The sequence below is a fragment of the Desmodus rotundus genome, chromosome 10, assembly GCF_022682495.2.
Source record: "Desmodus rotundus isolate HL8 chromosome 10, HLdesRot8A.1, whole genome shotgun sequence".
Classification (NCBI taxonomy): domain Eukaryota; kingdom Metazoa; phylum Chordata; class Mammalia; order Chiroptera; family Phyllostomidae; genus Desmodus; species Desmodus rotundus.
This window is the reverse complement of record NC_071396.1, coordinates 55565288-55589683: the sequence shown is the minus strand read 5'-3', so window position 1 is coordinate 55589683 and position 24396 is coordinate 55565288. Positions and strand designations below refer to the sequence as shown.

The 24396-nt window shown below is 40.8% G+C and overlaps 1 protein-coding gene across 3 annotated transcripts in view; it reads left to right on the top strand.

Moving 5' to 3' along the window:
- Positions 1-24396, top strand: part of PRELID2 (PRELI domain containing 2) — a 336985-nt gene that overhangs the window by 196095 nt on the left and 116494 nt on the right. The window contains exon 7 of one of the 3 annotated variants that reach the window (XM_053912680.2): positions 15026-17893. The exons of 1 other annotated variant lie outside the window; for it this stretch is intronic. The gene's annotated coding sequence lies outside the window, so the exon portion shown is untranslated. Of the gene's footprint in view, positions 1-8292; positions 14312-15025; positions 17894-24396 lie in introns of those variants that run through there. One more of the 3 variants, XM_053912678.2, reaches the window with a different exon arrangement.

Below are 24396 nucleotides of genomic sequence, written 5' to 3'. Positions count from 1 at the left end.
GACTGTACCGTAGTGCAGTTTTTCTGGAAATTATTATTAATTTATATGTTGAACTTTTATTATGGAAATTTTCAAATATATACAGAAACAGAGAGAATATCATAGTAAACTTCTATGTATCCACCACCCAGATTCAAAAATTAGAAACTCAACAGCCAGTCTTGTTTCATCTATACTCACTAACCAATACTACCAAATATTTTGAAGCAAATCTCATACCTTTTCATTCATAAATATTAGTGTTACATCCAGAAGATACCAATTCCTTAAAAAAATGTGATTGTAACATCATTATCAAATCTAAACATTTTAACAGTAATTTCTTGATATCATTAGTGTTCAAGTGTCCCAGATTGTCTCGTTCTCTTTTCTCATTTGAGTCAGGACCCAAAATATGTCATAGGTTGTAATTACAAAATACCTTTCACATCTTTTGTAATCAATGAGTTCATATGCCACATTTTGAATTTTGCCAATTCCACTATAAGTTGTTTAACTATTATTAGTCTGAGGTACAGTTCAAGTGAAAAAGGTGAGATAAATACTTTCTTCCCACCTTTCCTCCTCCTCCTCCAAGTTTTCTTCTTTATCTTTTTAATTAGTTTTCAGTCTATGAGTTGCTGTTAGCATCTAAAAATGACCTATGGTTTTCTTTTCTTGGCTCATTATAAATTTATAGATTAAAATTACTGCCTGTTTTAATATATTGCAGTTATGATTCAAATTGACCCAACTTTGGCCAATATTGTTCTAATTGGCTCCTAGGTCCTTTTGAAATGGCCCTTAAAGTCTTTTAAAGATTCCTTTCTGACAACATATACCAGGTGCATCTTAGAAATTTCTACCCCAGACATGTATTTAGCCATTTCTCCAAGGTCTCTTGATTTCTTTAAATGGGAAACACTATTTCAAGGTCATGATTTGAGTATTAGGGATGCTCTGCTACCAAGTCTGTCTTTGTTTCTGTCTCTTTAGTAGACAAAGCTAGGAATATGACTTTTTTAAAAGGTAAAATATATAATGAATTATATGGATACTTCTAATCTATATTTGGGATTTACCCATCTTATATCCAATTCCTTTGTCCCATTCTGGATATCTCAGCTCTCAAGAACAGCAGCATAATTACTTTTTTTCTTAATCATATGATACATTCACAATAGTCTCAGAAATAGAATATAATACCAACACTACTACCAACACATGACTACTAAAGATAAATTTTGTTTCCATTTCTTTCTTTTCTAAGGTACATCCCACTTGGAAGTTGTAGTCTCATTACCAGTTTTTATAAGACTCTTAGAATAGTTGTTTCCTCTGTTGTTATGCCACAACCCAAAACAGTTAATTAGCTTAACTTGTTTCATTTTACTTCCAATGTGTAGAGATTGTATTTTTATATTAAATTTTATAATTCTCCAAGTGCATGTTTTTGATGTTGAAACCATAAAACAAGGTAGTTAAGTCTGGCTTCAGTTCTTATCCCTCAAACTTATTTACTTCCTCTTATAAAAACCAATTAAAAATTTTACGGCTTGCTTTTTCAATTAAAAATATGATAGCTATGTAAATATGTTTTCCTTTCTTAGATGAACAGTAGTAGACTTTATACATACTTGTCTTCAACTTCCTTTTTTCACTTTGTATTTTATTGTGGCAATCACTCTATGCTCATATATGCAGATGGCTCCATTCCTTTTTTACATCTGCATAGTGTTCCCTATTGGATTTAACAAGTCCTTTACTGTTTCCTGATGGGCAGTCTGGTTCTTACCAGTCTTTTGTTGTTACAAATCATGCTGCATTTAATGTATGAGCCACTTTTGAGCCAACTTAAGTGGGTATTTCTTCAGAATGAGTTGCTGCCTCTGGAGAAATCTCCCTCTCTGAGCACATTCAGTGTATAGTTTACAGAATGTAGTGTGATGTGGAGGTGAGGTGTGTGTGCCAAGCAATGAGACTGATGTGGTAGATGTAGACCAAGCAGAGCAGCATTCAATAACAAATGATCTTTAGGGTCAAGTTGAGGAAGTTTGGTCTTTATTGCAGAGGCAAAGGAGACAGAAGAAAAAGTTTGAGCATGGGAGTGAAATGCTCAGGTGAGCACTAGTAATGTGGCTTAGCCAAATGACTCTGGTAAGGAAGGGGTTTCCTTGGGGGGGGGGGTTCTTCACCAAGCAGGATCAGGAGGTTGAGCTTTCTACCATGGAGGCTTTCATTCAGTGCAGATATTTCTGATTTTTCTGTGAAGAAAAAATATCTCAAAAGCTTTCGAGCAATCAGTAAGGCCTGAGCACTTTGTCAGCTAAAGTACCCTCCTGAAAATAAAGCTGAAATCAATAGCACAGTGCTGTCATGAACATTCTAATTTCACTCCAATATTCAGATTACATAGATTATTACTCACCATAGTCCACTTCACCTGAAATCAATGAGTTTCTGCTTCCTTCTTTGTACTAGGAAATGATCTCCTCTTCAGTGTAGGAATATATTCAACATTTTGCTTTATTATTCTCATCACTATGTTTTGATGTACATATTTTTATAAGTATTTTTTGGAGCCAATGCTAGCTGTGATGTTATGGTCAATCAATGTGAGCCTCAGATTCATATTTGGAAAAGAAACAAGATGATCTTTTCAGATTTAAGAATCTGTGTTTCTGTAAGCTTGGGCATCAGGTGTTTTTCTACCATCATATGAGAATACTGAACAATTCAATATTCTCATCATTATGAACAGCATTGATTCTTCACCAAGGTATTCATGGTATAATTTAATGTCATTGTTTTTCTTAGGGTGAGGCATGAAGTAGGGTGTAAGTGAGGCAAAGAATCTGACAAGCTAATTCTAAATATAATCTGGACTAATAAACAAAGGTAATTTTGAAAAAGAGTAAAATAAGAATTTGTCTAACAAAACTAAGATTTTTTTTTACAGTTGCAGTAATTTAGGAAGACTGGTACAAATTCAAGTATAGACTGACAGATTGATGACATTCCTGAAATTATTATTTTTAAATAGATATTTATTTATTGATTATCTACCATGTTCTAGGCCAGTAGTGTCAAACTCATTTTCACTGGGGGCCACATCAGCCTCATGGTTGCCTTCAAAGGGCCAAATGTAATTTCAACTACTCCTTAACAGTTAAGGAGTAGTTACATTTATACAGTCCTCAGCTTATTTGGGCTTTAAAAATCTAGGTTTTAAGAATATAGTAGATGCCAGAACAGACAAGGTCCCATCTCTCCTAGAGTGTCCATATTAATGGGGGGGAATAATCAATAAATAATCATAAATAAATAAGCAAATATTAGATTATGATAAATGTATGAAGAAAACATTATAAAATAGTATGTGGTGATAGAAGGAAACTTGACTTGGGGTGGTAAAAACACAGTAAAATATACAGATGATATAGTGCAGAATTGCATATCTGAAATGTATATAATTTTATTAACCAATGTCACCTCAATAAATTCAATTTTTTAAAAAGATGAAAAAGAGATTGGAAAAATAAAAAGCCAAATAAAAACTAAAATAAAATAGTGTGAGAGAACAGAGAATGCCTGCGTCCCTGAGGGGCGATCAGAACCAACCTCTGCGGAAATGATGTTTACAACAGAAGCCAGAGTGGTAGGATCACACCACTTGGTCATCTTCAGGGCTTCAGAGGTCTGTGAAGTGTACCTCCAAACTCCCTGCCTCATCCTTGCACATAACTCACATGTATTACATATAAGGGTTTCATACATATTAAAGAAGGTATCTCGAACCAATAAGGAGCTGATGGGCCATTCAGAAGTGGTGTTAGATAAACTATTATTTGAGCAAAAATCATTATATCCTTACATCAAATCGTACAACAAAATACATTAGAAGTGGATTAACAATTTTAAAATAAAAAATGAAACCATAACATACTAGGAGAAAAATATACATATGATTTGGGGATGAGAAAGAACTTTATAATGTAAAAGCAATGAAAAAATCACAAAGGAAAACCTTAGAAAAATATCTGCAATAAATGTGGCAATGCAAATCTCATAAAACAAGCCAAGAAACACTAATATCTCGATAAGACAACAAGAGATGGGACAGGTAATTCACATAAGAGTAAATACTCTCAGAACTTACAAACAGTTTCTACCTTACTAGAAATAAAATTTACAGAAAGCAAAAGGAATGATGTGATTTTTGTTAGTTACGGTGGCAAAGAAAAATGATGATACTCAGTAATTTCAATGATGGGTTACCCTACACATGTTCAGGTACTGTTCATGTAAATTGTACTCTTTTAATTTCTAATCTTTCTATTTTTGGAATATGTATCAAAAATATTAAGATTAAAATTTATGTTGGGTAGAGTTATTTAGCATCTGTTACTCCCTTTACAAAGGATGCTTGCCAGGACATGGTTTCAAAGAGGAAAAAATGGGAGCAACCTAAATGCTCAGCAGTAGGGGAAGGCACGGTAAGATCTATGCAATGACTGAATATTCAACTTTGCAGATTTTCAAAGGATGAGGGGAAATACTTGTGATATGAACCTAGGCATAAAAACGAAGTTCTAAACTGTTTGTATCAGAGATATCATGTGCAAAAAAGATCAGTCTTGTGTTTATACAGCTTCCACAGCTCATTTGCTCTAGCTCTTTCTCCCTCTCTCTGGAAGAAAATATGACCAACAATTAACATGGTAGGAAACTGGAGATAAGATTACAAATAAGTTTTATTTGCTTATTTTCTGTGTTTTTCAAGTGTTTTACAATGAGGACATATTACATTTATAATCACGAGAAAATGGCTATTATTTTAAAAATGACAGGCATTCCTGGAAAAACATGTATATAGATTTGAAACAGTCCATGTATAATAGGTATCATGGGACTCTGTTTCCTTTGATGGAGAAGCAGAATTGTCTTCTTTTTTCTCCACAGATTGAAGCTTCTTGTGCCTGAAACCCAGAGACTAGGCAAGAATACAGTATAAATTTTTTTTCTACCTCTCTCTTTCTAATTTGGTAGCTGCTGGTATGGCAGCAACAAAATCTTTCTTGTTACTCATTTGCCATCATACTTCAAAGTAAATTACTGAGTGGTACCCCAGTGACCCGTAAAAATTAATTTATCTTCAAAGCTTGTTTTTATCCAGAGAGTAGCTGAGTCATCCAAGGAGAATCTGAGCCAATTACTAGGGAATCAAGGAAATGGAAATAACGTTTCACAGTTGGGTTGCAACTGTGTAAGAAGGAGATGATTGGGCTGTTTGTAAAGTTTGTCTGGTGTACCATATTATAATGTCATAGAAGCCCATAAGGAATAGCTAGTCAGATTGGGTATAAAGTATTATGCTTTCTTAAAGTGATGTAGGTAATGTAGAAAAGCCAAATTATACTATTTATACTCCTATGTAAACCATTAAAACTAGGTTCAGTATTGCCCCAAAAGATCTATTTTAGTGTCTCCTGCAAAATTAGAGCTGAATTTTATGACTCTCTTTTCATGGGTATATGTTCTGTCAGCAGATGTTAAGGGAAGATGCATGAAGAGGAGAAAGTCAACTTGTCATTAGCTTCTTTCAGATACTTGCTGATATATAGAACATTTCAGCCACCAGAGCCCAAAGGCTGGAAAGAAACTGCACTGTCCCAAAGAACAACTTAAGTCTCTGTGTTGTCCAAGCTTGAGAAGAACTATTTTCACAAGAACATCATACACCAACCAGATAGTAAACTGCTGTGTACTCTTTCCTAGTTCTGTGACATCATGGAGAGGCCAAGTTTCACCCACCAAGGGTTTGCTGTTGATAATGAATGGTGATGTGGCTGGATCTGTCTGTTTACCCAGCTTCATGCTGTAGCTTCACGTTATTAGCCACAGTTATGCCATTGTGAGTAATGACTGACCAGTCATTCACAGCATTAACCTGATGCCAGGCCATGTCGAACACTAGACTGCTTGTCTTTTACAATAACCGATGACTTACACAAACTGTATGTGCGTGTGTGTACGCGTGTGTGATATTTCTTTCCTCCTCTGTCCCTTTATTTGTCATAGTTTCTTTCTTTGAGGTTGGAGACAATAAGGATTTTTGAGACACACTGGGGAGTGATTCAGAAGGTTATGGTTGCAGTCCTGGCTCTGTAACCCTCTGTGTGGTTGAGTTTGAACAGTTATTTAAGTTCTTTGGGCCTGAGAGTTCTCATCAGTAGTGCTGGGGTCTTGGATTTAGTGATCTCACTTTCATTCCTGTTCTAAAATGTGGTGAGCCTGACTTCTTACATGCTCAGTGGTGTAGTGACTTTAGGGGGATGGAGAAGAAGCATAAGACACAGCCCACGCTCACAGGGAGCTTAACGTTCTTCCTGAGGGGAGAAGAGAATGCTTAAACAGCACTATGAGCTGGTATGTGTTGAAGGTGAGTGGTCAGCAAATGAGTTGTCAGTGGAGATGGAAAGCTGTGTGTCTGGCACTGAGTCAAGGGGTCTTGAAGCCATGCTGTTAATGAACATGGAGTAGTCAGGGGAGGGCAGGCTAATGTGCACCACACTGATGGGGGAAGTTTTGTGCAGAAAGCAGGGTTTGTATAGGTGGACATATTGGGGGCGAGCATGCAGGACACAGTAACAAAGTGCATTCATGGCAAAGGAGCCAGCAGGAGGACATTGGAGAGCACTGTGGTTTTTATGTCTCTCTGCTCTCTGCTCCATGCATCTTTCCAATACATTTTTGCTTATAAGAAATCTGTGTTTATGGGTCAAATCTCATTTTCCCCTTTTCCTCTTTCAGAGTTCCAATGAAGGGTTATCAGTAGTCTAGAATAATGCACTCAGAATGTCTGGGTGAGCTGTGCTGTTAAGGGGCATGTATGAGATCGTCATACATCTCTTCAGGAGCCCAGAGCACAGAGGTTTATTGCATGACCATGGCAGTGATTCGTGGACTCACAACCCTTCACCTGTGATGATGCCCAGGAGAGAAGTTCACACGTGTGGTTTACTCTTCTCATGGGTCGCCCAGTGCTTCGTGGTTTCCCTGGCTCCCCAGCTGGCACTCCACCCTATTCTTTCCCACTGAAGAAAATATACTAGAATGCAAGTAAGCAGAGGCGATGTTGTTACAGGAACTACTTCAGTTCACTCCATTAAAAAACCATTTCCTTGCAAACTTAGGTAATATAGCCATTTTTAGTCAATAGTAATAGTAGATTTCATTTCTTGAGTGTTTAGTATGTGCTGGGCATTTATGCCAAGCACTTTAGAAAGACTGTCATTTAAACATCATGGTAACCCCACGAGGCAGTTATTCTCACCTTTTCTGTGGACCTGGCTTCGTATCAGGTGTTTGACATGAATTCCCTTATTTACACTAACCTTTGTAAATTGTTTACCACTATCATTACCATTTTATAGATGAGTAAACAGACTCGGAGAAAGGAAGGGACCTGTACAAGTGTTTTCGTGGCAGTAAGAGATGGAATTGGGGTCCAAACTAAGTTTTGTGACCCCAAAGACTGTGTTCTTAGTCACAATAATATGACTAAAAAATTACATGTAGCACCTTTCACAACAAATTGTAACCCCAAAGGAGGACTGTCCTGTGGTTGAGGAGTCCTGATGTGCAGGCTTATTTGTTGTGGTTTCTTATAAGTTGCACTGCATCCAGTTAATTGGAAATCAGGCCATTTGGGGAGAGGAGATACCTGGTAACACTAGGACACTCATGCCTTGCTGAGCAACAGCATTTGCTGGTTGGACTAATGACTAGAATAATGATGCTTTCCCTGACTAGGTGGTGGGTGACTGGCCCACAGTTTGTTTTGTGCAGGACACAGGTGATACACTCAGGGTTGCTGGGAGCTCTTAGGTTAATGGCATCACAGGAGGATCACTCCCAAGTGGTCCTCAAGCTTCTCCATCTGGGTAGGGGCCATCTACCACATGGGCACAATCATTAACACACCTTTTGATTAAGCACATTTATCCTAACTCTTGGGATGTGATGTTCACATAGATGAAATTAAGGATTTCAACACCTACTGAAGCCTGACTCAGGAAAGAAAAGGAAGGGGCATGCCAGGCAGTAAAGGGGTCATAGAATGGATTTTAGGGGATGAAATAAATGCAAGAGGTTTGTCTGAATGCATTGGAACAGATCTCCATGGTACCTATGAATGCAGATGCAATCATCCTTCCCTCTTCCTTGCCCAAGAGTGATGCCAATTTGGGACAAAACTGATCTGCGCATCTGAGTCCAATATCAAATAAATAAAAAATTATATTTATGTAGGGTCCATACAGTACAATACATCATGAAATACACTAGGAAGACAGAGGGGGAGAAGACAATGAAGAGCTTCCTGGCTGCTTTAGGCTCATGATGTGCCCTGGATGAATGTCGTCGAGGGACATTGACAGTGCATGCTGGCTCCTATGAAAGTAAGAGGACAGGGTGTTGTGGCCACACTTAGTGGGGAGTGCCAGTGGGGGTTGGGGAAGGCCAGCCTCAGAAAGGGATATCTAGCTTCAGACTGAAGCCTGAACAGGAGTGGGCCAAGCAAGAGAGAGTTGGGGGTTGTGTATGAGGCAGAGAGAAGCCAGGAGGTACAAAAATCAGACAACTGTAATTGAATAACAATTAGAAAAAAATCTGGTGTTGTCATGGTGCTGGAGATGCATGGTAGGAAGGGGACAGAGGAGGAGTGGGAAGGACAAGAGATGAAGCAGGAGAGACAGGCAGGGTTCAGATTTTAGAAGGCTTTGTCATTCATGCTAAGAATATTGGGGTTTTATTCTATGGGCAACGGGAAATCACTGGGAGGTTTCAAGCAGACATCTTGTAAAGCAAATTTCCGCTGTTGGCAGAAGAACGTGGTAATACTAATAGCTATCTCTAGCAATTACTTAGCATTAAATCCAATGTTAAGTATCTTTGGATGGATTCCCTGGATTGTCTGCCTACACTACCTCCCCTCTGCAATTACAGAACACTCCATATTTAGGATGGCATCTGGGGTCACAGGACATTTCTGAATACAAGGGTTAGTTCAAGTGATAGAACACAACAGAAGTAAGACCGAAGGCTTGGTTCACATCTGGTCTGGGTGTTCAACTCTGTCCTTTGGCCACTGAGTTTGCAGTCTCACAAATGCATTCTCTGTTTTTAACAGAGGATGGATGAATGTAGGATGGCTTAACTCAACTCAGCGCTAGACAAAGAAGGCTCAGTGGCGTAGCATGTGGCCCAAGAAGTTTAGTGTAGGCCCCCAAGCCATGTAGTCGGGGCATGTGTATAGGTGTTTGCTATCCAGAGTTGAAAGTATTAGTCAAGCCAGACTGACTTCTGGTCTGAGTGTCTTAGATTAATCTGTTCACACCAGTGGACTAGGTTTCGCTCCTGCTTTTAAATAAAGTGCTTTCATACTGGCCTTAAGATAAAGGGATGGCTCTGTTCACCATATAACTCTTCTCCTGGCAGAATAGTTTCTAACTTGATCTTCTTGTTTCCTGTTTGCTTTTGGTTATCTGTAGTCCTTCGTGACACTATCCAAGAATGTGGGACTTTGCTACTTACATGATTAAGGCCACACAAGATATTAAACAGATTTTTGTAGTGTCATAGTCTTGATCTGAAGGTTTACCAGAATCTCAAGATGCCTCTGAGCCTACCATAAAATGTCTTGGGAATGATCAATAGGTTCAATTCTATAGAGGAATAGTGACAGTTATTATTATTTGGAAGATTATTCACTCAACTCAGTCATTTATTAATGATTTACCAAACATTATTTATACAGAGCTGTCTTAAGGATGCGATGTAGGACTGGAGGTGAACTAGGTGAGCCTCTTCCCTTAAACTCTGGGGGAGACCAGGGGAGAAAATACAAGAGAGGTGAGAGGCAATTGAAATGGGATGCATTTTCCTCTCCTTTTCATCAGCTAGGACCCGAGGACTCATGAGTGGCGAGTATGATGAAACTCGCTCAGCATCCCTCCCTAGATGAAGGAAAGCTGGGCTCAGCTTCTTCCCCATGTGCCTATATGTGAGATTTGAAGAGGGTCTTTTTCATTTGTTTGGCATTAAAAGATGATCTGTAGGTCAGTCACTGATTCACTTCAGTCAGTGTCCATACACAATTCTATCTGCTTTTTTGATTTTAAATGGAGGCAGGCCACATAGTTAAATTATATATTCAATAAACCTGATACTTGACTCTTGTCTTGGCTTGACAATATCCTTAAACTTCAATGGTCCAGGAAATACAATTGCACAATTATTGCTCTGACTGAGCAATAAAACCGAAGGGTGACATAACCAGAACCAACTACCTGCTTCTCACCAAAATTTAACTACTGCAGCTCTCCCCCTCCACACTGATATTTACAGGGGTCACATGTAGGGACACTGATTTTTTTCCACCTTGGGAGTTCCCAAACTATCAATTAGTGAAGACTTCATACATGATAATAACCATGCCATATACATTTCCTGGGATTTCTCTGGTGTTTTCACACTGTTCTTAACACCCTCAAATGCATTATGCCAGCTTGATCTCCACACCCCTGTAAGTATGAATAAATACTAATTTCCCTATTTTACAAATGAAAAGGTAGAGAGGCACAGAGTCATGAAATGAGCTGCTCAGGGTCCTGACTGCTGGTGACTCTCAGTACGAGAGCAGGAACGTTCAAACAGGTCTTCTGGTTAGCCCCGTTTCAGCACAGGGATTAAAAACAGGAAACTTAGCTAGGATCAAGTCCCAGGGCTGCTACTCCCAGCAGCACACTGGGTCAAAGTTCATAACACCTATAACTCTTGGTTTCCTCATTTATAGGGTGAGGTCGATTATAAAATCTACTTCTTACCACCCATGAGAGGATCCAGCAAGCTGATGTGTGCGTGCATTGCTTAGTGCACACACATCACAGAGTAAGCACTCAGACACAGTTAGGTATGGCTAGGACCAGTTCCAGTCTGCTTCACACACTGTTTTGTACTGTGGTCTCTGCTATAAGTATAAAGTGCTGCAACTTCAGCAAATCAAAAGGACAGGGAAGCATCCCTGACTTAAAACTGTGTTGTGGGTCCCAGCAGGACCCTCTCACTCATCTAAAGAAGGGTCAGTGGCATAGTAGTGTCTGGCCCGAGACTGCTCAGGATGGTTTGTTCCCTCTCTTCTACTGGCAAAGGTTTTGATTTTCATATACCTTTCAGCACAGCAGGCTGTGGTGACTCTACCAAGTTGGCCACATTTGTCTTTGACTAAGAAAAAAGAGAGCTAGACATTTGATCATGCTTGAGAAGTTGGTACATGGTAGCCTGAGACCCTCATTGTACTTGCTCTTCACTCCCCCACTTACAGCTCCACCAGGCTGTCACTGAGAAAGGGCTCACACATTTTCTCAGTACCATTGGGGGTTCTGGGTGCACATGTGCTTTGGAGGAGGTAGAATGGGTGGCTGTGCAGGCTGGTTTCTTTGCAGGTACTTGTGGTCAGTGTAGAATGAGCAGAAACACTTGATTTTAGCAGGTGGCAAGGTGGGACATATCTTCTTCAGGATTCTGCTCTCCTTGGATGAGGCTTCTATTGGCAGCAAAGTCAAGTTGTCCAGATCTTGGCTAAGCTGGTGAAGTGCCCAGCCATGTGTTATGTCCAAAGTTGTAATTGCAGAACTTGGGGACTATTAGTGAGAGTGCTTCCCTGCATGGATTGAGAGGAGGATTCCTACATTGAGAAGAAAAATAATTTTCTTTGGTTACTATAATTTTTTTGTTTCATCTCCTATAGTTCATTAATTTATTTATGCATTCATTTGTTCTTTCATTCAACTAATATTTGTTGATGGTGGAGACACAATAGTGAGTGAAAAGCAAATATAACACTTGCCTTTAAGAGGCATATTTCTTAGTGCAAGAGACAGATATTAAAGAAATAATCCTATGAGGTTATAGGTACCATCTGTTAAATTCGAAGATCAATGAAACAAATGAAAATCAAATGGAATATTATTCATCAATCAAAGGAAGTGACATGCTGATATAAAGCCATTGGTCCTATTGGATTACAGCTCACCCTAATGACTTCATTTTGACTTGATTACCTCTGTAGAGACCGTCTCCAAGTAAGGTCACATTCTGGAGTACTGGGAGTTAGGGCTCCAACATATCTTTTTTTAGGGACACAGTTCAACCCCTAACAGCCCTCCAGAAGAGAAATTACCATTGTTTTTTCCACTATGACATGTGAATATGACATTCTCATTTTTAAGATTTTCAAATATCTTCTAAATATTGCTTTCCCACAAATCACAGTTATGCCTAAACATATGGAGGCAGATGGTGGGACGAATTTCACTAGGTGACTGCTATCCATTAGTTCTTGACACAAATTAAATCCTTTGAAATTAGACACGTGATAATTAAAATAGAGAAGTGCAAAAAAAAAAAAAAGAAAGAAAGAAAAAGAGGGAAGCCAAAAGTCTGAGAAGTGTATGAAGGGATGAAGGGCCTCTTGGGAATGATTCCAGTGCAGGTCAGTGTCAGGCATTGGCTGCACCAACCCCTGGACTACCTGTTTGAAGCTACAAAGGGATCCACAGTTTGTGGCTGCCTCTGCTGGGCCTGGGTAGGTGTGGAAGGAGCCAAGCTGCATTCCCAGCTTCCACCAGCACTGAGCCTGAGGGCAGGTCAGCAAAAGGCTTAAGTCACCCCAAAATTCACCTACCTGGCTGTCAGCTGCCTGCGAGGCTTAGTCACTGAAAGAGCCTCTGACAGTATGCCAGTTGCATGAGGTAGATTCTTGTGAGTCACCACAGGGATGATGGTGTTTACCAGGTTGATAGAGATTCAAACTTGGCACCAGTGCTGCTTCTGAGCACTCTGAGCAAAAATTTGACAGTCGCCACTTGCCAGGAAATTCTCAGGGTGAGGCCAGCAGAGTTCATTAAGCTAAAGCAGACCAAGATTTGGCCATGTGGAAGGAAGGCTCTGTCGAGGAATAGTGGTACCAGTTGTGAGTGAAAAATGGCCCCTGTCCTAAAGCCATACAGCTGAGTCTCTGCCACACCTGAGTCTGACCAGACCTCCTTGGGAACCCTTCAAAAGGCCTGCTCTGTGGGCCCAGGCTGGAGGTAGCCATCTGACTCCTCTGCTAGGCTAGAGGTTGGCAGGGCAGGGCCACAGGGGATTGGGAGGATGGAGCTAATGGATCTCTTGTGGGAGGGGCAGCACCCACCTGGAGGGTAGGGGGCAAGAATCATCTTTTCCCTAGAGCCATACAACTCACTTTTTCCCTGTTAATCTCTGACACCCTGCATCCACTTGGAACGCTTTAAGAACCTTCCAAGAAAGTTTGCACCATGGGTTCAGGCTTGCAGCAGCCAGCAGACTCCTTTGCAGGGGGGAAGCTTGGCAGCACTTGGCTACCAGGAGTTGGGAGGGTGGGGCTAGTGCCTTCCCTTAGGCTGATGCCCTATGGAGGGGAGGCTCCACCAGGAAAGACATTGGCAATGGTGGGCAGCATGGATGGGGGCCTCAGCAGAGGGAGCTTGGTGGCTGTCTGTTTAGTCTTCTCCCTGAAGCCACACAATCCTCTGAGTCACCTTTCTTTTGCTAGAGCCCAGGGTGAGTGGCCAAGAATGAGATTTTGTGTGTTGGTCCTTTAAGAGAGTGCCTGAGTTTTTAGAATACTCCAGTTTCTCTCTAGTGGATGGAATCCTGCCAATTTTCATAGCCAGATGTTATGTGGGCTGTTCTCTCTGGCTCTGGTGTTTCTGGATGGGGAGCCCAGCATGGGGTTGATGTCCTTGCTCCTCATGGGGGACCTTTGCAACTGAGAGATCCCTCTGAGTGGAGCCAGCCCTTTTCGCATATCTGCCCTTCCTACCAGTCTCAATGTGGCTTCTTCTGTAAATCCCTGGTTATAAGACTTCTGTTCAGCTAGTCTTTGGTTGTTTATTCAGGTTGATTATTCTATAATTTAGTTGTAATCCCTGTTTGGTCCTGGGAGGAGGTGAGTGTAACTTCCACCTATTTCCCTGCCATTTTAGATACCTTCTAAATTTTTTTACATGACGGTCAGAGGGATCTTTTAAATACAGACCTGATCACATCTTGCTCATGGTCTTTTCACTGCCCTCCAACTTCTCTTAGGATCAAGAAAAATACTTTTCACATCATATGTAGAGTTGAACATCATCTGAGCCTGCCTGTAACTGTCCCTACCTCGCAGGATCATGGTGAAGATCACATGAGATGATGCATACATCGTGTCTGGATCACAGGATCATGGTGAAGATCACATGAGATGATGCATACATCGTGTCTGATCACAGGATCATGGTGAAGATCACATGAGATGATGCATACATCGTGTCTGGATCACAGGATCATGGTGAAGATCACATGAGATGATGCATACATCGTGTCTGGATCACAGGATCATGGTGAAGATCACATGAGATGATGCATACATCGTGTCTGGATCACAGGATCATGGTGAAGATCACATGAGATGATGCATACATCGTGTCTGGAACAGTGTATGCCGACTGTATGTGCGCATCACGATGGTCTCTCCAGCCCTCCTTCTTGCTCTCAAAGATCCAGCTGCTCTGGCCTTTTCTTGTTCCTTGTGTGCTCCACAGACCTTCCTTATGTGGGGAATAGTCTTCTTTCATCTTCCCAATCATCCTTTACCTAGGTAATTTCTATTTATCTTGAAGCATTCCACTCAGACATCACTTCCTCAAGACTACTTTCTCTGGCTTTACAGAATAGGTTCAGGTTGCCTTTTCTGTGTCCCCTTATACATCTTTTTTTTTGTAACTATAATGGTTTTATTGGGATGTAGTTCACATACCATTTAATTTACCCTTTTAAAGTATACAATTTAGTGGTTTTTAATGTATTAATAGAATTTTGCAACCATTACCACATTAGATTTTAAAACATCTTCGTTACTTCAAAAAGAAACCCTATACTCCTAACTAGTCACTTTCCTTTTTCCTCCCAACCACTCTAGCCATAGGCAACCACTAATCTACTTTGTCTCAGTGGATTTGCCTACTCTGGATATTTCCTATAAATGGGAAATTTGGACATAGACAAGCACACAGGGAAACACCAAGTGAACATGAAGGCAGAGTCCTGGATGATGATTCTACCACAGGCCAAGGAACACCACAGATGACCAGCAAACCGCCAGAAGCCAGGAGAGAGGCCTGGAACAGATTCCTCCTCATAGCCTTCCCAAGGAATCACCTTGGCCAACATCTTGATCCTGATGTTCTAGCTTCCAGAACTGTGAGACATTACATTTCTTTTAAAGCCACTCAGTTCATGGCACTTTGTTATGGCAGCCCTAGCAAGACATTCAAAAGTCACAGTTGGGCTGTTATGGAGGGCTGGAAGAACTAGGAGCTGCCAGTGACCAGTAATGCTGAGACTAGTGCTGAGCTGTCCACCTGCAGATGACCAAGTACATACTATCACTACAACACCTGATGTAGTGTCAGGCAAACTGTAAATCCTCAATAAACATTTGTTGCTTGATAGGGTGTCTAATGTCTGATGTATGTCAACACCTAATTCATTGTAACTACTCAACAAATACTACTTTCTTTCTCCCTTGAACAAGAAGGGCACAGAAAATCATTGCAAATTGTAAAGATCTTCCAGAGGAAACCAGAATGGGAAGCAGATGTTCCAGTGTCAGACAGTCAGATCTTGTTGCTAAGAGGGCTTCTGGTCTTTGCTTTCACCATCCCACTGTTTTAATATGCCACAAGCCAGTATAACAGTAATAGATTTTAGGACATCAAAAGTCAAGCCTCTGTCCTCATGGGCCATGATAATGAGAAGAATGGAGAATATAGCAATGGAAAGTAAAAGTCCTAGCAATATGATTATAGTCCTTTAAAAATTATAATTAAGGACACTATGTTAGTTATGCTAAAGGAAAAAATCAGGTAGAGGTCCACTTCCCCTCAACGCCAGGGAAATACCGAGCTGATCTGAGGAGCAGAGCGAACAGCCAACAGTATTCCAGCATATACGAAGATCAGAGACCAAAGATAGAGGACATTGAAAGATCTGACGGTAAGAAGAGTGCTGAAGGACAATAAGGTCCACGGGACCCAGGTCCGCGCGGTACAAGGGCGGCAGAAGCGCCAGCCCTGGCGCAGGGGCTGCGGCAGGAGTCTTGGGAGAGGGCCAGGCTGGGCTGTGAGCAGCCAGGTGCTTGATTAGACCAGGGGGGCTTGGAAAGGAGGAATTTCTCAAAAAGAAAAAGAAAATAGAGACACTCAGGGGCTAATTAGAGAACTCTCGGTAGTAGCCGAGGCCCCTGGCGCCCCTCCCCCTCCGCCCCTGGACTGAGACGCTCACCTGAGGTCCGGTCACGCACGCGAGCAGATTAGCGAACGGGACCCACACTTGAAACCCCAGAGGGGCGCCCACACCTGAAACCTCCGAGATAATTTGGAGCAGAGACTAGCTGCTCCACCCACAGGCCCAAAACCTCGGAACCGAGTGCCGCGTGATTCAGTCCCAGGGCAGCCCCGCCCGCCGGAGAGACTCAAGCCCAGGGCGGCTGGATCGGGCCCCCAAGCACAGAGCCTCTGGCTCAGCGGGCTGCGCAAGCTCACCAAGCGCAGGGCCGGCTGGGTGAGCGTTTTCCAAATACAAAGCTGCTGGCGAGTGTCCTAACCCCAAGGCGGCATCCGCTGCCTGCGAGCCAGCATTCCAAGCCCGGGCGGCTCGATTGGTTGGTCGGCTGCGCGCTCAGGGCACGAAATAACGTCACAGACCCAAAGCGGCTGGATTCCCCTGCTCGCCGCTTGCTGTCCCAAGAACAAAGCTGCTGGATTGGCTGATCAATGGACTGATTGACTGCCAGGGACCACACCTACAAAACAGCGAAGAGTGTGACCCAGGAAGGGAGAAAAGTGAAACCAATCCTTCCAACCACCCCCTCCCGATGCACAGACAGGACACCAGCAGAAATAACCTGACCAGTTTAAAGCCAACAGAAGATTTTTTTTTTTATCCTTTTTCTTTCTTTCCTTTCCCCCTGAATTCCTTCTTCCTCTCTCTTTTTTTCTTTTTTTTCATTCCTTCTTCCTCCCATCCTTTACCATTTTTATGTCTTCTTCCTGCCTTCTTTTATCTATTTCTATGTTTTAATTTTTGTTAAAATTCCTTCTTATCTTGCCTCCGATCTTTCTTTATTCCTTCTTCCCTCCTTCCTTCCTTTCCTCCTTTCCTATTTCCTTTTTCCCTCCTTCCCATCTTTGTTTTGGTTTGTTTTGTGTGTGTGTGTGTGTTTTTTTTTTCTTTTCTTTCGCCCCCCCTTTCTCTTTTTCCCACAGGTGAGACAACAACACCTGGAGTGCTGAAAAGACTAGAGTTAGACCGTGTTAAACACATAAACGTCAGCTCAAGACCAGTGAGCACAGGAGAGTAAGGAGACAGCACTACCGAATCCCATTGGCATTCTACCATAGAAGTTCATATCATAAATCCGGGGAGTCAGAACACAGCAATTTAAGAAGCAGAGGCCAACAAGAAGAGCCTCACAAACAATGGGAAGACAAAGAAACAATTCCCAAATGAAAGGAAAGGAGGAAGTCTCAGAAAGAATACTAACCGAAAAAGAGGCAAGTCAACTATCAGATACTGAGTTCAAAGCAATGGTCATCAGGAAGCTCACTGAGCTCTCTGAGCTCAAAGAGAACTACCAGAAACTACAAGGAAACTACAATGAACTCACTGCAAACTATATCAACATGAAAAAGGAAATAGAAAATATCAACAAGAGCCAAGAGGAAATGAAGAATACAATTTCTGAATTGAAGAACACATTAGAAGGAATTAAAAGCAGACTTGATGAAGCAGAGGATCGGATCAGCGAGCTGGAGGATAAAGTAGAAAAAAACACCCAGAAGGAGCAAGAAAAGGAAAAGAGGCTGAGAAAGAATGAAGAGGCAATAAGGGAAATGCAGGACAACATGAAACGTAACAATATCCGTATAATAGGAATACCAGAAGGAGAAGAAGAAGAGCAAGGGATAGAAAACCTGTTTGAAAAAGTAATGATGGAAAATTTCCCTAATCTGAGGAGAGAAAAAGTCACCCAAATCCAGGAAACACAGAGAGTCCCAAGCAAGAGGAACCCAAAGAGACCCACTGCAAGACACATCATAATTAAAATGGCAAATTTCCAAGACAAAGAGAGGATCTTAAAGGCAGCAAGGGAGAAAAAGGAAGTAACATACAAGGGAGCCCCAATAAGGTTAGCAACTGACTTCTCAATGGAAACGCTCCAAGCCAGAAGAGAATGGCAAAAAATATTCCAAGTAATGAGAACCAGAGGCCTGCAACCAAGACTACTTTACCCAGCAAGGCTCTCAATCAAGATAGAAGACCAAATAAAGAGTTTCCCAGACAAAAAAAGTCTAAAAGAATACAGCTCCACCAAACCAGCTCTGAAAGAGATGCTAAAGGGACTGCTTTAAGGAAAGGAAGGAAAAGAGAAAGACAGAGGAACACAGGTAGGAAATAATGGCAATGAATAACTACCTATCGATAATAACCTTAAACGTAAATGGATTAAATGCTCCAATCAAAAGACATAGAACAGCTGAATGGATAAGAAAACATGACCCACACATATGCTGCCTACAAGAGACCCATCTCAGGACAAAAGACTTACACAGACTGAAAGTGAAGGGCTGGAAACAAATTTTCCAAGCAAACGGACAGGGAAAAAAAGCAGGGGTAGCAATACTCATATCTGCCAAAATAGACTTCCAAAGAAGGGCCATAAAGAGAGACCCAGAAGGTCACTTCATAATACTCAAAGGAAGAATCCACCAAGAAGACATAAACATTGTAAATATATATGCACCCAACATAGGAGCACCCAAATACATAAAGAAAATCTTGGAGGATTTCAAGAAAGATATTGACAGCAACACAATTATAGTAGGGGATTTTAACACCCCACTATCAAAAATGGACAGGTCTTCCAAACAAAAGATCAACAAAGATATTGTGTCACTTAACAATACCTTAGAGGAAATGGACTTAACTGATATATACAGAGCTTTTCATCCCAAAGAAGCAAAATACACGTTCTTTTCAAGTGTCCATGGAACTTTTTCAAAGATAGACCACATGATAGGACACAAAGCAAGCCTCAACAAATTCAAGAAAATTGAAATCATATCAAGCATCTTCTCTGACCACAAGGGTCTGAAACTAGAAACCAACACCAAGGGTAAAAACCCAAAACACTCAAAATCATGGAGACTGAATAGCATGCTATTAAACAATGAATGGGTCAAGAACGAGATTAGGGAAGAAATCAAAAACTTCCTGGAAACAAATGAAAACGAACTCACAACAACCCAAAACATATGGGACACAGCAAAGGCAGTCCTGAGAGGGAAGTTCATAGCAATACAGGCCTACCTTAAGAAGTTAGAAACAGTTCAAACAAACAACCTAACCCTATGCCTACAAGAACTGGAGGAACAACAACAAAGACAGCCCAGAGCAAGCAGAAGGAAGGAAATAACCAAGATCAGAGCAGAACTAAATGACATAGAGACTAAAAGCACAATTGTAAGGATCAATGAATCCAGGAGCTGGTTCTTTGAAAAGATAAACAAAATCGACAAGCCTTTAAGTAGGCTCATCAAAAAGAAAAGAGAGAGGATCCAAATAAACAGAATTAGAAATGAAAGTGGAGAGATTACAACTGATACCACAGAAATACAAAGGATCGTAAGAAATTACTATGAAGACCTGTATGCTAAGAAATTTGAAAACCTAGATGAAATGGACACATTTCTAGAAAAATATAATCTTCCAAAACTGAATGAAGAAGAAGCAGAAAACCTGAACAGACCAATATCAGCAAAGGAAATTGAAGCAGTCATCAAGAAACTCCCATCACACAAAAGCCCTGGACCAGATGGTTTCACAGGAGATTTCTACAAAGCATTTAAGGAAGAGCTAACCCCTATCCTTCACAGACTATTCGAAAAAATCCAAACTGATGGAAGACTCCCAAACTCTTTTTATGAAGCAGGCATCATCCTAATCCCAAAACCAGATAAAGACACAACGAAGAAAGAAAACTTCAGGCCAATATCGCTGATGAACATAGACGCTAAAATTCTCAACAAAATATTAGCAAACCGCATCCAGCAATATATTAAAAAGATCATCCACCATGACCAAGTGGGATTCATCCCAGGGATGCAAGGATGGTACAATATTCGCAAATCAATAAACATAATACATCACATCAACAACAGCAAAGACAAAAATCACATGATCATATCAATAGATGCGGAAAAAGCGTTCGATAAGATACAGCACCCATTTCTGATAAAAACACTCAGCAAAGTGGGAATAAAGGGAGCAGTCCCCAACATAATTAAGGCCATATATGAGAGACCTACAGCCAACATCACACTCAATGGACAAAAACTTAGAGCTTTCCCACTAAGATCAGGAACAAGACAAGGATGCCCTCTCTCACCACTCCTATTCAACATAGTATTGGAAGTCCTAGCCACAGCAATCAGAGAAGAAAAAGAAATAAAAGGCATCCAAATTGGAAAGGAGGAAATGAAACTGTCACTGTTTGCAGACGACATGATAGTGTACATGGAAAACCCTATAGACTCCACTCAAAAACTACTCGACCTAATAAATGAATTTGGCAAAACAGCTGGATACAGAGTCAATACCCAGAAATCAAAGGCATTCCTGTACACCAGCAACGAAACTGCAGAAACAGAAATCAGGAAAAAAATCCCATTCGATATAGCAACAAGAAAAATAAAGTACCTAGGAATAAACCTAACCAAGGAGGTAAAAGACCTGTACTCAGAAAAGTACACAACACTGAAGAAAGAAATTAAGGAAGACACAAACAAATGGAAGCATGTACCATGTTCATGGATTGGAAGAATCAACATTATCAAAATGGCCATACTACCCAAAGCAATTTATAGATTCAATGCAATCCCTATTAGAGTACCCATGACATATTTCACAGATATAGAACAAACATTGCAGAAATTCATATGGAACCATAAACGACCTCGAATAGCTGCAGCAATTTTGAGAAAGAAAAACAAAGCAGGAGGGATCACAATACCTGATATCAAACTGTATTACAAGGCCACTGTAATCAAAACAGCCTGGTACTGGCATAAAAACAGGCACATAGACCAATGGAACAGAATAGAGAGCCCAGAAATAAACTCAAGTCTATACGATCAATTAATATTTGACAAAGGAGGCAGGAGCATAAAATGGAGCAAAAACAGCCTCTTCAACAGATGGTGTTGGGAGATCTGGACAGCTACGTGCAAAAAAATGAAACTCGATCACCAACTTACGCCATACACGAAAATAAACTCAAGATGGATAAAAGACTTAAATATAAGCCGTAACACCATAAATGTCCTTGAGGAAAACATTGGCAGGAAAATCTCAGACATTCCACGCAGCAACATCCTCACAGACATGTCCCCTAAAGCAAGGGACATAAAGGAAAGAATAAACAAATGGGACCTCATCAAAATAAAAAGCTTCTGCAGGGCTAAAGAAAAGAGCACCAAATTACAGAGAGTACCAACAGTATGGGAAAACATATTTGCCAATGATACCTCAGACAAGGGCCTGATCTCCAAAATATATAAAGAACTCACACGACTCCACTCCAGGAAGACAAACAACCCAATTAAAAAATGGGCAAAGGACTTGAACAGACACTTCTCCAAGGAAGACATACAGAGGGCCCAGAGACATATGAAAAGATGCTCAGCATCACTAGCCATCAGAGAGATGCAAATTAAAACCACAATGAGGTATCATCTCATACCAGTCAGAATGGCCAACATAAACAAATCCACAAACAAATGTTGGAGAGGATGTGGAGAAAAGGGAACCCTTGTGCACTGTTGGTGGGAATGCAGACTGGTGAGGCCACTGTGGAAAACAATATGGAATTTCCTCAGAAAACTCAAAATGGAACTGCCCTTTGACCCAGTAATTCCGCTGCTGGGATTATACCCTAAGAACACTGAAACACCAATCCAAAAGAATCTGTGCACCCCAATGTTCATAGCAGCACAATTTACAATAGCCAAGTACTGGAAGCAACCGAAGTGCCCATCAGCAAACGAGTGGATCCAAAAACTATGGTATATTTACACAATGGAATTCTACGCAGCAGAGAGAAAGAAGGAGCTTATACCCTTTGCAACAGCATGGATGAAACTGGAGAGCTTTATGCTAAGTGAAATAAGCCAGGAAGTGAGGGACAAGTACCATATGATCTCACCTTTAACTGGAACATAAGCAATAGAAGAAAAAAGCAAACAAAATATAACCAAAGACATTGAAGTTAAGAACAATCTAACAATAGCCAGGGTGGGGGTGGGGGGTGGGGGCGGGGATAGTGGGAAGAGGGGATTACAGGAACTACTATAAAGGACACATGGACAAAACCAAGGGGGAGGGTGGAGAGGGGGGAGGGAGGTGGGTTCACCTGGGGTGGGGTAGAGGGATGGGGAGAAAAGGCATACAACTGTAATTGCATAACAATAAAAAAATAATAATAATAATTAAAAAAAAATTATAATTAAGTACTCAATCTACCTGGACATCTTATTTTAAAAGTTTTTTTTCATTTATTTATTATTTATTATTATTATTAATTAAAAATTTTTTATTGTTGTTCAATTACAGTTGTCTGCATTTTCTTTTAAAAGTTTAAATTCAGAACTTCCACTTCAGTAAAACTGAGTTTTCTTATGACCTCCAACCAATTAGTACATTCCCTCTTTATTAACTTATCCATAAGAATAAGATTTGTTTGCCCTGTCTCTAAATTATTTTGAACTTAATTTTACCTGGGGTCATTGCTTAGGCACAAACTGTTCTTGACAGTTTTTTGGTCTGCACTTTTCAGTCCTCAGTGGGTCATAACTGGTGAGGATGCTATTTGTGTTCTAAGTGATGATAACCTTGTAAAATCTTTAGTGTTTCTTTGAAGGTTCATGAAGAGAGCATGCAAACGGGAAAAGTTTCCAATAGCAATAGATCAGAAAGAGTAGACTGTGATGTTTCTCTATGAGAGCAATGATAAAACATATGCCAGTTCCAGTGGGCTAATAAATCTTTGCTGTGAGATAGTGGTGGGGTGGCAGGCACAACCTGTAACAACCTGCTCCAGGTTTCCCGGGACCTGATGCCTCCTCATGGAGAGCAGTACTGTGCTAGCATGTAGACAATGATTGGCTGCCCATGTTGTTCATAAATAAAAGCAGCTGGTTGCAACAAAAGTCTAAGTAGCTGAGGCTTATCGTTATTTATGAGGCAGACCTAGGAGAACAGGAAGACTCTAAAAGTACAATAGCAAACATCATCTTTCCCCCAAGAAAACAGCTGACTGGGGCAAAACCCTAACAGAGAACAGAGGCTTGCATCACACGAGTTTTCATGCTGTCATCGCTTTCATCTCACAGGTGGTCAATCATATAGTGGCATTATCATAATTCAGGCCTTGTGAGTTCCCACTGAAGTCACTTTTTCCGCCACGCTTGCTAGTCAAATTGGTTTGTTTAGAGAAAAGCGTTTATTTTCTTACTGACTGCTAGTCATTGCAAATAGGCATAGATATCTGAATTCCACTGATGAGGATAACAGTTACTATATGATGATAAGCTTGTAATAGACCACACTGTGTGCTGGGACACAGGGAGAATGTTCTGTTAATTGGCCATGTGTTCCATGTGAATGGATCTTCACTAGAGTGTACCTGGCTTCTTTCTCTGTCCATTGGTCACTTCTAGGGGATTGGCATTTGGTTCGGGAGTTTGGGAGATGTAGCTAAGCGTTCATGGCTCAAGCCTTTCCTCTCTTCTTGGGAGGAGCGCTGCCAGCTGGAAGCATTTCTCTTAGCTTCTCCTTTCTGCTCTAAGTATTACAGGAGCAGTCCTTCATGGGGGAGGGCCCAAGGTGGTCCAGAATTGTCAGCAGCTGTGACTGGGTAAGTCGGTCTGCCTACATCAGGGGTGAAGTATCAGCCAGCCCAGTTGTCTTGCAAACATAATAATTTCTTCATTTCCAGGTCTATTGGTAAAAAAATTGATATTTTAACCTACTGTGTCTTGATTTCTGTGATTATCTCTCAAGTGGCTTTGAATTTTGGTTGGGGAAATAGATGTTATTTATCATTATTATTATTATTGCTACTAAAACCCAACCTCATATATGAAAATAGTATACGTATATGCTCTAGCCATGGAAAGAAATAGCTTGAAAGAAATTCTTTTATTTATTAAATACACTCCTGGTAAAATAATA